This window comes from Telmatherina bonti, assembly GCF_933228915.1.
Source record: "Telmatherina bonti genome assembly, chromosome: 18".
Lineage (NCBI taxonomy): Eukaryota > Metazoa > Chordata > Actinopteri > Atheriniformes > Telmatherinidae > Telmatherina > Telmatherina bonti.
Window position 1 is genome coordinate 3,258,203 of NC_136616.1, and position 18,427 is coordinate 3,276,629.

Below are 18,427 nucleotides of genomic sequence, written 5' to 3' on the forward strand. Positions count from 1 at the left end.
TGGTCCCTAACATGGCCTCTAACATGGCCTCTGACATGGTCCCTAACATGGCCTCTGACATGGTCCCTAACATGGCCTCTGACATGGTCCCTAACATGGCCTCTGACATGGTCCCTAACATGGCCTCTGACATGGTCCCTAACATGGTCCCTATCACTGTCACGGTCCTAACATGGTTCCTATCACGGTCTCTATCATGGTCCCTAACATGGCCTCTATCATGGTCCCTAACATGGTCCCTAACATGGCCTCAATCATGGCCTCTATCATGGTCTCTATCATGGTCCCTAACATGGCCTCTATCATGGTCCCTAACATGGCCTCTATCATGGTCCCTAACATGGCCTCTATCATGGTCCCTAACATGGCCCCTAACATGGCCCCTATCATGGTCCCTAACATGGCCTCTATCACGGTCCCTAACATGGTCCCTAACATGGCCTCTATCATGGTCCCTAACATGGCCTCTATCATGGTCCCTAACATGGCCTCTATCATGGTCCCTAACATGGCCTCTGACAAGGTCCCTAACATGGCCTCTGACATGGTCCCTAACATGGCCTCTGACATGGTCCCTAACATGGCCTCTGACATGGTCCCTAACATGGCCTCTGACATGGTCCCTAACATGGCCTCTAACATGGTCCCTAACATGGCCTCTGACATGGTCCCTAACATGGCCTCTGACATGGTCCCTAACATGGCCTCTAACATGGTCCCTAACAAGGTCCCTATCACGGTCACGGTCCTAACATGGTCCCTATCACGGTCCCTTTCACGGTCCCTAACATGGCCTCTATCACGGTCCCTAACATGGCCTCTATCATGGTCCCTAACATGGCCTCTATCACGGTCCCTAACATGGCCTCTATCACGGTCCCTAACATGGCCTCTAACATGGCCTCTAACATGGCCTCTAACATGGTCCCTAACATGGCCTCTAACATGGCCTCTAACATGGCCTCTAACATGGCCTCTGACATGGCCTCTGACATGGCCTCTGACATGGTGCCTAACATGGTCCCTATCACGGTCCCTAACATGGCCTCTATCACGGTCCCTAACATGGTCCCTAACATGGCCTCTATCATGGTCCCTAACATGGCCTCTATCATGGTCCCTAACATGGCCTCTATCATGGCCTCTAACATGGCCTCTAACATGGCCTCTGACATGGCCTCTGACATGGCCTCTGACATGGTGCCTAACATGGTCCCTATCACGGTCCCTAACATGGCCTCTATCATGGCCTCTATCATGGTCTCTATCATGGTCCCTAACATGGCCTCTATCATGGTCCCTAACATGGCCTCTATCATGGTCCCTAACATGGCCTCTATCATGGTCCCTAACATGGCCCCTAACATGGCCCCTATCACGGTCCCTAACATGGCCTCTATCACGGTCCCTAACATGGTCCCTATCACGGTCCCTAACATGGTCCCTATCACGGCCTCTATCATGGTCCCTAACACGGCCTCTATCATGGTCCCTAACATGGCCTCTATCATGGTCCCTAACATGGCCTCTAACATGGCCTCTGACATGGTCCCTAACATGGCCTCTGACATGGTCCCTAACATGGCCTCTGACATGGTCCCTAACATGGCCTCTGACATGGTCCCTAACATGGCCTCTGACATGGTCCCTAACATGGCCTCTGACATGGTCCCTAACATGGCCTCTGACATGGTCCCTAACATGGCCTCTGACATGGCCTCTGACATGGCCTCTGACATGGTGCCTAACATGGTCCCTATCACGGTCCCTAACATGGCCTCTATCACGGTCCCTAACATGGTCCCTAACATGGTCCCTAACATGGCCTCTATCATGGCCTCTATCATGGTCCCTAACATGGCCTCTATCATGGTCCCTAACATGGCCTCTATCATGGCCTCTAACATGGCCTCTAACATGGCCTCTGACATGGCCTCTGACATGGCCTCTGACATGGTGCCTAACATGGTCCCTATCACGGTCCCTAACATGGCCTCTATCATGGTCCCTAACATGGCCTCTATCATGGTCCCTAACATGGCCTCAATCATGGCCTCTATCATGGTCTCTATCATGGTCCCTAACATGGCCTCTATCATGGTCCCTAACATGGCCTCTATCATGGTCCCTAACATGGCCTCTATCATGGTCCCTAACATGGCCCCTAATATGGCCCCTATCATGGTCCCTAACATGGCCTCTATCACGGTCCCTAACATGGTCCCTATCACGGTCCCTAACATGGTCCCTATCACGGTCCCTAACATGGTCCCTATCACGGCCTCTATCATGGTCCCTAACATGGCCTCTATCATGGTCCCTAACATGGCCTCTATCATGGTCCCTAACATGGCCTCTAACATGGCCTCTGACATGGTCCCTAACATGGCCTCTGACATGGTCCCTAACATGGCCTCTGACATGGTCCCTAACATGGCCTCTGACATGGTCCCTAACATGGTCCCTATCACTGTCACGGTCCTAACATGGTCCCTATCACTGTCACGGTCCTAACATGGTTCCTATCACGGTCTCTATCATGGTCCCTAACATGGCCTCTATCATGGTCCCAAACATGGCCTCTATCATGGTCCCTAACATGGCCTCTGACATGGTCCCTAACATGGCCTCTGACATGGTCCCTAACATGGCCTCTGACATGGTCCCTAACATGGCCTCTGACATGGTCCCTAACATGGCCTCTAACATGGTCCCTAACATGGTCCCTAACATGGTCCCTATCACGGTCACGGTCCTAACATGGTCCCTATCACGGTCCCTTTCACGGTCCCTAACATGGCCTCTATCACGGTCCCTAACATGGCCTCTATCACGGTCCCTAACATGGCCTCTATCACGGTCCCTAACATGGCCTCTATCACGGTCCCTAACATGGCCTCTAACATGGCCTCTAACATGGCCTCTAACATGGCCTCTAACATGGTCCCTAACATGGCCTCTAACATGGCCTCTAACATGGCCTCTAACATTGCCTCTAACATGGCCTCTGACATGGCCTCTGACATGGTGCCTAACATGGTCCCTATCACGGTCCCTAACATGGCCTCTATCACGGTCCCTAACATGGTCCCTAACATGGCCTCTATCATGGTCCCTAACATGGCCTCTATCATGGTCCCTAACATGGCCTCTAACATGGCCTCTAACATGGCCTCTAACATGGCCTCTGACATGGGCTCTGACATGGCCTCTGACATGGTGCCTAACATGGTCCCTATCACGGTCCCTAACATGGCCTCTATCACGGTCCCTAACATGGTCCCTAACATGGCCTCTATCATGGTCCCTAACATGGCCTCTATCATGGTCCCTAACATGGCCTCTATCATGGCCTCTAACATGGCCTCTAACATGGCCTCTAACATGGCCTCTGACATGGCCTCTGACATGGCCTCTGACATGGTGCCTAACATGGTCCCTATCACGGTCCCTATCACGGTCCCTTACATGGCCTCTATCACGGTCCCTAACATGGCCTCTATCATGGCCTCTATCATGGTCCCTAACATGGCCTCTATCATGGTCCCTAACATGGCCCCTAACATGGCCCCTATCACGGTCCCTAACATGGCCTCTATCACGGTCCCTAACATGGTCCCTATCACGGTCCCTAACATGGTCCCTATCACGGCCTCTATCATGGTCCCTAACATGGCCTCTATCATGGTCCCTAACATGGCCTCTATCATGGTCCCTAACATGGCCTCTATCATGGTACCTAACATGGCCTCTGACATGGTCCCTAACATGGCCTCTGACATGGTCCCTAACATGGCCTCTGACATGGTCCCTAACATGGCCTCTGACATGGTCCCTAACATGGCCTCTGACATGGTCCCTAACATGGCCTCTGACATGGTCCCTAACATGGCCTCTGACATGGTCCCTAACATGGCCTCTGACATGGTCCCTAACATGGCCTCTGACATGGTCCCTAACATGGCCTCTGACATGGTCCCTAACATGGCCTCTGACATGGTCCCTAACATGGCCTCTGACATGGTCCCTAACATGGCCTCTGACATGGCCTCTGACATGGTGCCTAACATGGTCCCTATCACGGTCCCTAACATGGCCTCTATCACGGTCCCTAACATGGTCCCTATCACGGTCCCTAACATGGTCCCTAACATGGCCTCTATCATGGTCCCTAACATGGCCTCTATCATGGCCTCTAACATGGCCTCTAACATGGCCTCTGACATGGCCTCTGACATGGCCTCTGACATGGTGCCTAACATGGTCCCTATCACGGTCCCTAACATGGCCTCTATCATGGTCCCTAACATGGCCTCAATCATGGCCTCTATCATGGTCTCTATCATGGTCCCTAACATGGCCTCTATCATGGTCCCTAACATGGCCTCTATCATGGTCCCTAACATGGCCTCTATCATGGTCCCTAACATGGCCCCTAATATGGCCCCTATCACGGTCCCTAACATGGCCTCTATCACGGTCCCTAACATGGTCCCTATCACGGTCCCTAACATAGTCCCTAACATGGCCTCTATCATGGTCCCTAACATGGCCTCTAACATGGCCTCTGACATGGTCCCTAACATGGCCTCTGACATGGTCCCTAACATGGCCTCTGACATGGTCCCTAACATGGCCTCTGACATGGTCCCTAACATGGCCTCTGACATGGTCCCTAACATGGTCCCTATCACTGTCACGGTCCTAACATGGTTCCTATCACGGTCTCTATCACGGTCCCTAACATGGCCTCTATCACGGTCCCTAACATGGCCTCTATCACGGTCCCTAACATGGCCTCTATCATAGTCCCTAACATGGCCTCTATCATGGTCCCTAACATGGCCTCTATCATTGTCCCTAACATGGCCTCTAACATGGCCTCTAACATGGCCTCTAACATGGCCTCTGACATGGCCTCTGACATGGCCTCTGACATGGTGCCTAACATGGTCCCTATCACGGTCCCTAACATGGCCTCTATCACGGTCCCTAACATGGTCCCTATCACGGTCCCTAACATGGTCCCTATCACGGTCCCTAACATGGTCCCTAACATGGCCTCTATCACGGTCCCTAACATGGTCCCTAACATGGCCTCTATCATAGTCCCTAACATGGCCTCTATCATGGTCCCTAACATGGCCTCTATCATGGTCCCTAACATGGCCTCTATCATGGTCCCTAACATGGCCTCTATCATGGTCCCTAACATGGCCTCTATCATGGTCCCTAACATGGCCTCTATCATGGTCCCTAACATGGCCCCTATCATGGTCCCTAACATGGCCTCTATCACGGTCCCTAACATGGTCCCTATCACGGTCCCTAACATGGTCCCTATCACGGCCTCTATCATGGTCCCTAACATGGCCTCTATCATGGTCCCTAACATGGCCTCTATCATGGTCCCTAACATGGCCTCTATCATGGTCTCTAACATGGCCTCTATCATGGTCCCTAACATGGCCTCTATCATGGTCCCTAACATGGCCTCTATCATGGTCCCTAACATGGCCTCTATCATGGTCCCTAACATGGCCTCTAACATGGCCTCTAACATGGCCTCTAACATGGTCCCTGACATGGTCCCTAACATGGTCCCTGACATGGTCCCTAACATGGCCTCTGACATGGACCCTAACATGGCCTCTGACATGGTCCCTAACATGGCCTCTGACATGGTCCCTTACATGGCCTCTAACATGGTCCCTATCACGGTCACGGTCCTAACATGGTCCCTATCACGGTCCCTATCACGGTCCCTAACATGGCCTCTAACATGGTCCCTGACATGGTCCCTAACATGGCCTCTAACATGGCCTCTAACATGGCCTCTGACATGGCCTCTGACATGGCCTCTGACATGGCCTCTGACATGGTCCCTATCACGGTCCCTAACATGGCCTCTATCACGGTCCCTAACATGGTCCCTAACACGGCCTCTATCATGGTCCCTAACACGGCCTCTATCATGGTCCCTAACATGGCCTCTATCACGGTCCCTAACATGGCCTCTATCATAGTCCCTAACATGGCCTCTATCATGGTCCCCAACATGGCCTCTATCATGGTCCCTAACATGGCCTCTATCATGGTCCCTAACATGGCCTCTAACATGGCCTCTGACATGGTGCCTAACATTGTCCCTATCACGGTCCCTAACATGGCCTCTATCACGGTCCCTAACATGGTCCCTAACACGGCCTCTATCATGGTCCCTAACATGGCCTCTAACATGGCCTCTAACATGGTCCCTAAAATGGCCTCTATCATGGTCCCTAAAATGGCCTCTATCATGGTCCCTAACATGGCCTCTAACATGGTCCCTAACATGGCCTCTATCATGGTCCCTAACATGGCCTCTAACATGGTCCCTAACATGGCCTCTAACATGGTCCCTAACATGGCCTCTAACATGGTCCCTAACATGGCCTCTATCATGGTCCCTAACATGGCCTCTATCATGGTCCCTAACATGGCCTCTATCATGGTCCCTAACATGGCCTCTATCATGGTCCTAACATGGCCTCTATCATGGTCCTAACATGGCCTCTATCAAGGTCCCTAAGATGGCCTCTATCATGGTCCCTAAGATGGCCTCTATCACGGTCCCTAACATGGTCCCTATCACGGTCCCTGACATCGTCCCTATCACGGTCCCTGACATGGTCCCTATCACGGTCCCTAACATGGTCCCTATTACGGTCCCTAACATGGTCCCTAACATGGTCCCTATCACGGTCCCTAACATAGTCCCTAACATTGCCTCTATCATGGTCCCTAACATGGCCTCTATCATGGTCCCTAACATGGCCTCTATCATGGTCCCTAACATGGCCTCTATCATGGTCCCTAACATGGCCTCTAACATGGCCTCTGACATGGCCTCTGACATGGTGCCTATCACGTTCCCTAACATGGCCTCTATCATGGTCCCTAACATGGCCTCAATCATGGCCTCTATCATGGTCTCTATCATGGTCCCTAACATGGCCTCTATCATGGTCCCTAACATGGCCTCTATCATGGTCCCTAACATGGCCTCAATCATGGTCCCTAACATGGCCTCTATCATGGTCCCTAACATGGCCCCTATCATGGTCCCTAACATGGCCCCTATCATGGTCCCTAACATGGCCCCTATCATGGTCCCTAACATGGCCTCTATCACGGTCCCTAACATGGTCCCTATCACGGTCCCTAACATGGTCCCTATCACGGTCCCGAACATGGTCCCTATCACGGTCCCTAACATGGTCCCTATCACGGCCTCTATCATGGTCCCTATCACGGCCTCTATCATGGTCCCTATCACGGCCTCTATCATGGTCCCTATCACGGCCTCTATCATGGTCCCTAACATGGCCTCTATCATGGTCCCTAACATGGCCTCTATCATGGTCCCTAACATGGCCTCTATCATGATCCCTAACATGGCCTCTGACATGGTCCCTAACATGGCCTCTGACATGGTCCCTAACATGGCCTCTGACATGGTCCCTAACATGGCCTCTGACATGGTCCCTAACATGGCCTCTGACATGGTCCCTAACATGGCCTCTGACATGGTCCCTAACATGGCCTCTAACATGGTCCTTAACATGGTCCCTATCACGGTCACGGTCCTAACATGGTCCCTATCACGGTCCCTAACATGGCCTCTATCACGGTCCCTAACATGGCCTCTATCACAGTCCCTAACATGGCCTCTATCATGGTCCCTAACATGGCCTCTAACATGGCCTCTAACATGGCCTCTGACATGGCCTCTGACATGGCGCCTAACATGGTCCCTATCACGGTCCCTAACATGGCCTCTATCACGGTCCCTAACATGGTCCCTATCACGGTCCCTAACATGGTCCCTAACATGGCCTCTATCACGGTCCCTATCACGGTCCCTATCACGGTCCCTAACATGGTCCCTAACATGGCCTCTATCATAGTCCCTAACATGGCCTCTATCATGGTCCCTAACATGGCCTCTATCATGGTCCCTAACATGGCCTCTATCATGGTCCCTAACATGGCCCCTATCATGGTCCCTAACATGGCCCCTATCATGGTCCCTAACATGGCCTCTATCACGGTCCCTAACATGGTCCCTATCACGGTCCCTAACATGGTCCCTATCACGGCCTCTATCATGGTGCCTAACATGGTCCCTATCACGGTCCCTAACATGGCCTCTGTCATGGTCCCTAACATGGCCTCAATCATGGCCTCTATCATGGTCTCTATCATGGTCCCTAACATGGCCTCTATCATGGTCCCTAACATGGCCTCTATCATGGTCCCTAACATGGCCTCTATCATGGTCCCTAACATGGCCCCTAACATGGCCCCTATCATGGTCCCTAACATGGCCTCTATCATGGTCCCTAACATGGCCTCTAACATGGTCCCTGACATGGTCCCTAACATGGTCCCTGACATGGTCCCTAACATGGCCTCTAACATGGTCCCTAACATGGCCTCTAACATGGTCCCTAACATGGTCCCTATCACGGTCACGGTCCTAACATGGTCCCTATCACGGTCCCTATCACGGTCCCTAACATGGCCTCTATCACGGTCCCTAACATGGCCTCTATCACGGTCCCTAACATGGCCTCTAACATGGCCCCTAACATGGCCTCTAACATGGACTCTAACATGGCCTCTAACATGGTCCCTAACATGGCCTCTAACATGGCCTCTGACATGGTCCCTATCACGGTCCCTAACATGGCCTCTATCACGGTCCCTAACATGGTCCCTATCACGGTCCCTAACATGTTCCCTAACATGGCCTCTATCATGGTCCCTAACATGGCCTCTATCATGGTCCCTAACATGGTCCCTAACATGGTCCCTAACATGGCCTCTAACATGGCCTCTAACATGGCCTCTGACATTGCCTCTGACATGGCCTCTGACATGGTGCCTAACATGGTCCCTATCGTGGTCCCTAACATGGCCTCTATCATGGTCCCTAACATGGCCTCAATCATGGCCTCTATCATGGTCTCTATCATGGTCCCTAACATGGCCTCTATCATGGTCCCTAACATGGCCCCTATCATGGTCCCTAACATGGCCCCTATCATGGTCCCTAACATGGCCCCTATCATGGTCCCTAACATGGCCTCTATCACGGTCCCTAACATGGTCCCTATCACGGTCCCTAACATGGTCCCTATCACGGCCTCTATCATGGTCCCTAACATGGCCTCTATCATGGTCCCTAACATGGCCTCTATCATGGTCCCTAACATGGCCTCTAACATGGCCTCTGACATGGTCCCTAACATGGCCTCTGACATGGTCCCTAACATGGCCTCTGACATGGTCCCTAACATGGCCTCTGACATGGTCCCTAACATGGCCTCTGACATGGTCCCTAACATGGCCTCTGACATGGTCCCTAACATGGCCTCTGACATGGTCCCTAACATGGCCTCTAACATGGTCCCTAACATGGTCCCTAACATGGTCCCTAACATGGTCCCTATCACGGTCACGGTCCTAACATGGTCCCTATCACGGTCCCTTTCACGGTCCCTAACATGGCCTCTATCACGGTCCCTAACATGGCCTCTATCATGGTCCCTAACATGGCCTCTATCATGGTCCCTAACATGGCCTCTATCATGGTCCCTAACATGGCCTCTATCATGGTCCCTAACATGGCCTCTAACATGGCCTCTGACATGGTGCCTAACATGGTCCCTATCACGGTCCCTAACATGGCCTCTATCACGGTCCCTAACATGGCCTCTATCACGGTCCCTAACATGGCATCTAACATGGCCTCTAACATGGCCTCTAACATGGCCTCTGACATGGCCTCTGACATGGCCTCTGACATGGTGCCTAACATGGTCCCTATCACGGTCCCTAACATGGCCTCTATCACGGTCCCTAACATGGTCCCTATCACGGTCCCTAACATGGTCCCTAACATGGCCTCTATCATGGTCCCTAACATGGCCTCTATCATGGCCTCTAACATGGCCTCTAACTTGGCCTCTAACATGGCCTCTAACATGGCCTCTGACATGGCCTCTGACATGGCCTCTGACATGGTGCCTAACATGGTCCCTATCACGGTCCCTAACATGGTCCCTATCACGGTCCCTAACATGGCCTCTATCATGGTCCCTAACATGGCCTCAATCATGGCCTCTATCATGGTCTCTATCATGGTCCCTAACATGGCCTCTATCATGGTCCCTAACATGGCCTCTATCATGGTCCCTAACATGGCCTCTATCATGGTCCCTAACATGGCCCCTAACATGGTCCCTATCACGGTCCCTAACATGGTCCCTATCACGGTCCCTAACATGGTCCCTATCACGGTCCCTAACATGGTCCCTATCACGGCCTCTATCATGGTCCCTAACATGGCCTCTATCATTGTCCCTAACATGGCCTCTATCATGGTCCCTAACATGGCCTCTAACATGGCCTCTGACATGGTCCCTAACATGGCCTCTGACATGGTCCCTAACATGGCCTCTGACATGGTCCCTAACATGGCCTCTGACATGGTCCCTAACATGGCCTCTGACATGGTCCCTAACATGGCCTCTGACATGGTCCCTAACATGGCCTCTGACATGGTCCCTAACATGGCCTCTGACATGGCCTCTGACATGGTGCCTAACATGGTCCCTATCACGGTCCCTAACATGGCCTCTATCACGGTCCCTAACATGGTCCCTAACATGGCCTCTATCATGGTCCCTAACATGGCCTCTTTCATGGCCTCTAACATGGCCTCTAACATGGCCTCTAACATGGCCTCTGACATGGTCCCTAACATGGCCTCTGACATGGTCCCTAACAAGGCCTCTGACATGGTCCCTAACATGGCCTCTGACATGGTCCCTAACATGGCCTCTGACATGGTCCCTAACATGGCCTCTAACATGGTCCCTAACATGGTCCCTAACATGGTCCCTATCACGGTCACGGTCCTAACATGGTCCCTATCACGGTCCCTAACATGGCCTCTATCACGGTCCCTAACATGGCCTCTATCACGGTCCCTAACATGGCCTCTATCACGGTCCCTAACATGGCCTCTATCACGGTCCCTAACATGGCCTCTATCACGGTCCCTAACATGGCCTCTATCACGGTCCCTAACATGGCCTCTATCACGGTCCCTAACATGGCCTCTATCACGGTCCCTAACATGGCCTCTATCATGGTCCCTAACATGGCCTCTAACATGGCCTCTGACATGGTGCCTAACATGGTCCCTATCACGGTCCCTAACATGGCCTCTATCACGGTCCCTAACATGGCCTCTATCACGGTCCCTAACATGGCCTCTAACATGGCCTCTAACATGGCCTCTAACATGGTCCCTAACATGGCCTCTAACATGGCCTCTAACATGGCCTCTAACATGGCCTCTGACATGGCCTCTGACATGGCCTCTGACATGGTGCCTAACATGGTCCCTATCACGGTCCCTAACATGGCCTCTATCACGGTCCCTAACATGGTCCCTATCACGGTCCCTAACATGGTCCCTAACATGGCCTCTATCATGGTCCCTAACATGGCCTCTATCATGGCCTCTAACATGGCCTCTAACATTGCCTCTAACATGGCCTCTGACATGGCCTCTGACATGGCCTCTGACATGGTGCCTAACATGGTCCCTATCACGGTCCCTAACATGGCCTCTATCATGGTCCCTAACATGGCCTCTATCATGGTCCCTAACATGGTCTCTATCATGGTCCCTAACATGGCCTCTATCATGGTCCCTAACATGGCCTCTATCATGGTCCCTAACATGGCCTCTATCATGGTCCCTAACATGGCCCCTAACATGGCCCCTATCACGGTCCCTAACATGGCCTCTATCACGGTCCCTAACATGGTCCCTATCACGGTCCCTAACATGGTCCCTATCACGGCCTCTATCATGGTCCCTAACATGGCCTCTATCATGGTCCCTAACATGGCCTCTATCATGGTCCCTAACATGGCCTCTAACATGGCCTCTGACATGGTCCCTAACATGGCCTCTGACATGGTCCCTAACATGGCCTCTGACATGGTCCCTAACATGGCCTCTGACATGGTCCCTAACATGGCCTCTGACATGGTCCCTAACATGGCCTCTGACATGGTCCCTAACATGGCCTCTGACATGGTCCCTAACATGGCCTCTGACATGGTCCCTAACATGGTCCCTAACATGGCCTCTGACATGGTCTCTGACATGGCCTCTGACATGGTGCCTAACATGGTCCCTATCACGGTCCCAAACATGGCCTCTATCACGGTCCCTAACATGGCCTCTATCACGGTCCCTAACATGGTCCCTTTCACGGTCCCTAACATGGTCCCTAACATGGCCTCTATCATGGTCCCTAACATGGCCTCTATCATGGCCTCTAACATGGCCTCTAACATGGCCTCTAACATGGCCTCTGACATGGCCTCTGACATGGTGCCTAACGTGGTCCCTATCACGGTCCCTAACATGGCCTCTATCATGGTCCCTAACATGGTCCCTAACATGGTCCCTATCACTGTCACGGTCCTAACATGGTTCCTATCACGGTCTCTATCACGGTCCCTAACATGGCCTCTATCACGGTCCCTAACATGGCCTCTATCACGGTCCCTAACATGGCCTCTATCATAGTCCCTAACATGGCCTCTATCATGGTCCCTAACATGGCCTCTATCATTGTCCCTAACATGGCCTCTAACATGGCCTCTAACATGGCCTCTGACATGGTGCCTAACATGGTCCCTATCACGGTCCCTAACATGGCCTCTATCACGGTCCCTAACATGGTCCCTATCACGGTCCCTAACATGGTCCCTAACATGGCCTCTATCACGGTCCCTAACATGGTCCCTAACATGGCCTCTATCATGGTCCCTAACATGGCCTCTATCATGGTCCCTAACATGGCCTCTATCATGGTCCCTAACATGGCCTCTATCATGGTCCCTAACATGGCCTCTATCATGGTCCCTAACATGGCCTCTATCATGGTCCCTAACATGGCCTCTATCATGGTCCCTAACATGGCCTCTATCATGGTCCCTAACATGGCCCCTATCATGGTCCCTAACATGGCCTCTATCACGGTCCCTAACATGGTCCCTATCACGGTCCCTAACATGGTCCCTATCACGGCCTCTATCATGGTCCCTAACATGGCCTCTATCATGGTCCCTAACATGGCCTCTGACATGGTCCCTAACATGGCCTCTGAAATGGTCCCTAACATGGCCTCTGACATGGTCCCTTACATGGCCTCTAACATGGTCCCTATCACGGTCACGGTCCTAACATGGTCCCTATCACGGTCCCTATCACGGTCCCTATCACGGTCCCTAACATGGCCTCTATCACAGTCCCTAACATGGCCTCTATCATGGTCCCTAACATGGCCTCTATCATGGTCCCTAACAAGGCCTCTAACATGGCCTCTGACATGGCCTCTGACATGGTGACTAACATGGTCCCTAACATGGTCCCTATCACGGTCCCTAACATGGCCTCTATCACGGTCCCTAACATGGTCCCTATCACGGTCCCTAACATGTTCCCTAACATGGCCTCTATCATGGTCCCTAACATGGCCTCTATCATGGTCCCTAACATGGTCCCTAACATGGTCCCTAACATGGCCTCTAACATGGCCTCTAACATGGCCTCTGACATTGCCTCTGACATGGCCTCTGACATGGTGCCTAACATGGTCTCTATCATGGTCCCTAACATGGCCTCTCTCATGGTCCCTAACATGGCCCCTATCATGGTCCCTAACATGGCCCCTATCATGGTCCCTAACATGGCCCCTATCATGGTCCCTAACATGGCCTCTATCACGGTCCCTAACATGGTCCCTATCACGGTCCCTAACATGGTCCCTATCACGGCCTCTATCATGGTCCCTAACATGGCCTCTATCATGGTCCCTAACATGGCCTCTATCATGGTCCCTAACATGGCCTCTAACATGGCCTCTGACATGGTCCCTAACATGGCCTCTGACATGGTCCCTAACATGGCCTCTGACATGGTCCCTAACATGGCCTCTGACATGGTCCCTTACATGGCCTCTGACATGGTCCCTAACATGGCCTCTGACATGGTCCCTAACATGGCCTCTGACATGGTCCCTAACATGGCCTCTAACATGGTCCCTAACATGGTCCCTAACATGGTCCCTAACATGGTCCCTATCACGGTCACGGTCCTAACATGGTCCCTATCACGGTCCCTTTCACGGTCCCTAACATGGCCTCTATCACGGTCCCTAACATGGCCTCTATCATGGTCCCTAACATGGCCTCTATCATGGTCCCTAACATGGCCTCTATCATGGTCCCTAACATGGCCTCTATCATGGTCCCTAACATGGCCTCTAACATGGCCTCTGACATGGTGCCTAACATGGTCCCTATCACGGTCCCTAACATGGCCTCTATCACGGTCCCTAACATGGCCTCTATCACGGTCCCTAACATGGCATCTAACATGGCCTCTAACATGGCCTCTAACATGGCCTCTGACATGGCCTCTGACATGGCCTCTGACATGGTGCCTAACATGGTCCCTATCACGGTCCCTAACATGGCCTCTATCACGGTCCCTAACATGGTCCCTATCACGGTCCCTAACATGGTCCCTAACATGGCCTCTATCATGGTCCCTAACATGGCCTCTATCATGGCCTCTAACATGGCCTCTAACTTGGCCTCTAACATGGCCTCTAACATGGCCTCTGACATGGCCTCTGACATGGCCTCTGACATGGCCTCTGACATGGCCTCTGACATGGTGCCTAACATGGTCCCTATCACGGTCCCTAACATGGTCCCTATCACGGTCCCTAACATGGCCTCTATCATGGTCCCTAACATGGCCTCAATCATGGCCTCTATCATGGTCTCTATCATGGTCCCTAACATGGCCTCTATCATGGTCCCTAACATGGCCTCTATCACGGTCCCTAACATGGCATCTAACATGGCCTCTAACATGGCCTCTAACATGGCCTCTGACATGGCCTCTGACATGGCCTCTGACATGGTGCCTAACATGGTCCCTATCACGGTCCCTAACATGGCCTCTATCACGGTCCCTAACATGGTCCCTATCACGGTCCCTAACATGGTCCCTAACATGGCCTCTATCATGGTCCCTAACATGGCCTCTATCATGGCCTCTAACATGGCCTCTAACTTGGCCTCTAACATGGCCTCTAACATGGCCTCTGACATGGCCTCTGACATGGCCTCTGACATGGTGCCTAACATGGTCCCTATCACGGTCCCTAACATGGTCCCTATCACGGTCCCTAACATGGCCTCTATCATGGTCCCTAACATGGCCTCAATCATGGCCTCTATCATGGTCTCTATCATGGTCCCTAACATGGCCTCTATCATGGTCCCTAACATGGCCTCTATCATGGTCCCTAACATGGCCTCTATCATGGTCCCTAACATGGCCCCTAACATGGTCCCTATCACGGTCCCTAACATGGTCCCTATCACGGTCACGGTCCTAACATGGTCCCTATCACGGTCCCTTTCACGGTCCCTAACATGGCCTCTATCACGGTCCCTAACATGGCCTCTATCATGGTCCCTAACATGGCCTCTATCATGGTCCCTAACATGGCCTCTATCATGGTCCCTAACATGGCCTCTATCATGGTCCCTAACATGGCCTCTAACATGGCCTCTGACATGGTGCCTAACATGGTCCCTATCACGGTCCCTAACATGGCCTCTATCACGGTCCCTAACATGGCCTCTATCACGGTCCCTAACATGGCATCTAACATGGCCTCTAACATGGCCTCTAACATGGCCTCTGACATGGCCTCTGACATGGCCTCTGACATGGTGCCTAACATGGTCCCTATCACGGTCCCTAACATGGCCTCTATCACGGTCCCTAACATGGTCCCTATCACGGTCCCTAACATGGTCCCTAACATGGCCTCTATCATGGTCCCTAACATGGCCTCTATCATGGCCTCTAACATGGCCTCTAACTTGGCCTCTAACATGGCCTCTAACATGGCCTCTGACATGGCCTCTGACATGGCCTCTGACATGGTGCCTAACATGGTCCCTATCACGGTCCCTAACATGGTCCCTATCACGGTCCCTAACATGGCCTCTATCATGGTCCCTAACATGGCCTCAATCATGGCCTCTATCATGGTCTCTATCATGGTCCCTAACATGGCCTCTATCATGGTCCCTAACATGGCCTCTATCATGGTCCCTAACATGGCCTCTATCATGGTCCCTAACATGGCCCCTAACATGGTCCCTATCACGGTCCCTAACATGGTCCCTATCACGGTCCCTAACATGGTCCCTATCACGGTCCCTAACATGGTCCCTATCACGGCCTCTATCATGGTCCCTAACATGGCCTCTATCATTGTCCCTAACATGGCCTCTATCATGGTCCCTAACATGGCCTCTAACATGGCCTCTGACATGGTCCCTAACATGGCCTCTGACATGGTCCCTAACATGGCCTCTGACATGGTCCCTAACATGGCCTCTGACATGGTCCCTAACATGGCCTCTGACATGGTCCCTAACATGGCCTCTGACATGGTCCCTAACATGGCCTCTGACATGGTCCCTAACATGGCCTCTGACATGGCCTCTGACATGGTGCCTAACATGGTCCCTATCACGGTCCCTAACATGGCCTCTATCACGGTCCCTAACATGGTCCCTAACATGGCCTCTATCATGGTCCCTAACATGGCCTCTTTCATGGCCTCTAACATGGCCTCTAACATGGCCTCTAACATGGCCTCTGACATGGTCCCTAACATGGCCTCTGACATGGTCCCTAACAAGGCCTCTGACATGGTCCCTAACATGGCCTCTGACATGGTCCCTAACATGGCCTCTGACATGGTCCCTAACATGGCCTCTAACATGGTCCCTAACATGGTCCCTAACATGGTCCCTATCACGGTCACGGTCCTAACATGGTCCCTATCACGGTCCCTAACATGGCCTCTATCACGGTCCCTAACATGGCCTCTATCACGGTCCCTAACATGGCCTCTATCACGGTCCCTAACATGGCCTCTATCACGGTCCCTAACATGGCCTCTATCACGGTCCCTATCACGGTCCCTAACATGGTCCCTAACATGGCCTCTATCATGGTCCCTAACATGGCCTCTATCATGGCCTCTAACATGGCCTCTAACATTGCCTCTAACATGGCCTCTGACATGGCCTCTGACATGGCCTCTGACATGGTGCCTAACATGGTCCCTATCACGGTCCCTAACATGGCCTCTATCATGGTCCCTAACATGGCCTCTATCATGGTCCCTAACATGGTCTCTATCATGGTCCCTAACATGGCCTCTATCATGGTCCCTAACATGGCCTCTATCATGGTCCCTAACATGGCCTCTATCATGGTCCCTAACATGGCCCCTAACATGGCCCCTATCACGGTCCCTAACATGGCCTCTATCACGGTCCCTAACATGGTCCCTATCACGGTCCCTAACATGGTCCCTATCACGGCCTCTATCATGGTCCCTAACATGGCCTCTATCATGGTCCCTAACATGGCCTCTATCATGGTCCCTAACATGGCCTCTAACATGGCCTCTGACATGGTCCCTAACATGGCCTCTGACATGGTCCCTAACATGGCCTCTGACATGGTCCCTTACATGGCCTCTCACATGGTCCCTAACATGGCCTCTGACATGGTCCCTAACATGGCCTCTGACATGGTCCCTAACATGGCCTCTGACATGGTCCCTAACATGGCCTCTGACATGGTCCCTAACATGGCCTCTGACATGGTCCCTAACATGGTCCCTAACATGGCCTCTGACATGGTCTCTGACATGGCCTCTGACATGGTGCCTAACATGGTCCCTATCACGGTCCCAAACATGGCCTCTATCACGGTCCCTAACATGGCCTCTATCACGGTCCCTAACATGGTCCCTTTCACGGTCCCTAACATGGTCCCTAACATGGCCTCTATCATGGTCCCTAACATGGCCTCTATCATGGCCTCTAACATGGCCTCTAACATGGCCTCTAACATGGCCTCTGACATGGCCTCTGACATGGTGCCTAACGTGGTCCCTATCACGGTCCCTAACATGGCCTCTATCATGGTCCCTAACATGGTCCCTAACATGGTCCCTATCACTGTCACGGTCCTAACATGGTTCCTATCACGGTCTCTATCACGGTCCCTAACATGGCCTCTATCACGGTCCCTAACATGGCCTCTATCACGGTCCCTAACATGGCCTCTATCATAGTCCCTAACATGGCCTCTATCATGGTCCCTAACATGGCCTCTATCATTGTCCCTAACATGGCCTCTAACATGGCCTCTAACATGGCCTCTGACATGGTGCCT

The 18,427-nt window shown here is 52.4% G+C and overlaps 1 protein-coding gene across 2 annotated transcripts in view; it reads left to right on the top strand.

Moving 5' to 3' along the window:
- The window catches only part of aco1 (aconitase 1, soluble), a 118,715-nt gene that overhangs the window by 38,621 nt on the left and 61,667 nt on the right, over positions 1 to 18,427 (top strand). The gene's annotated exons all lie outside the window — the stretch shown is intronic.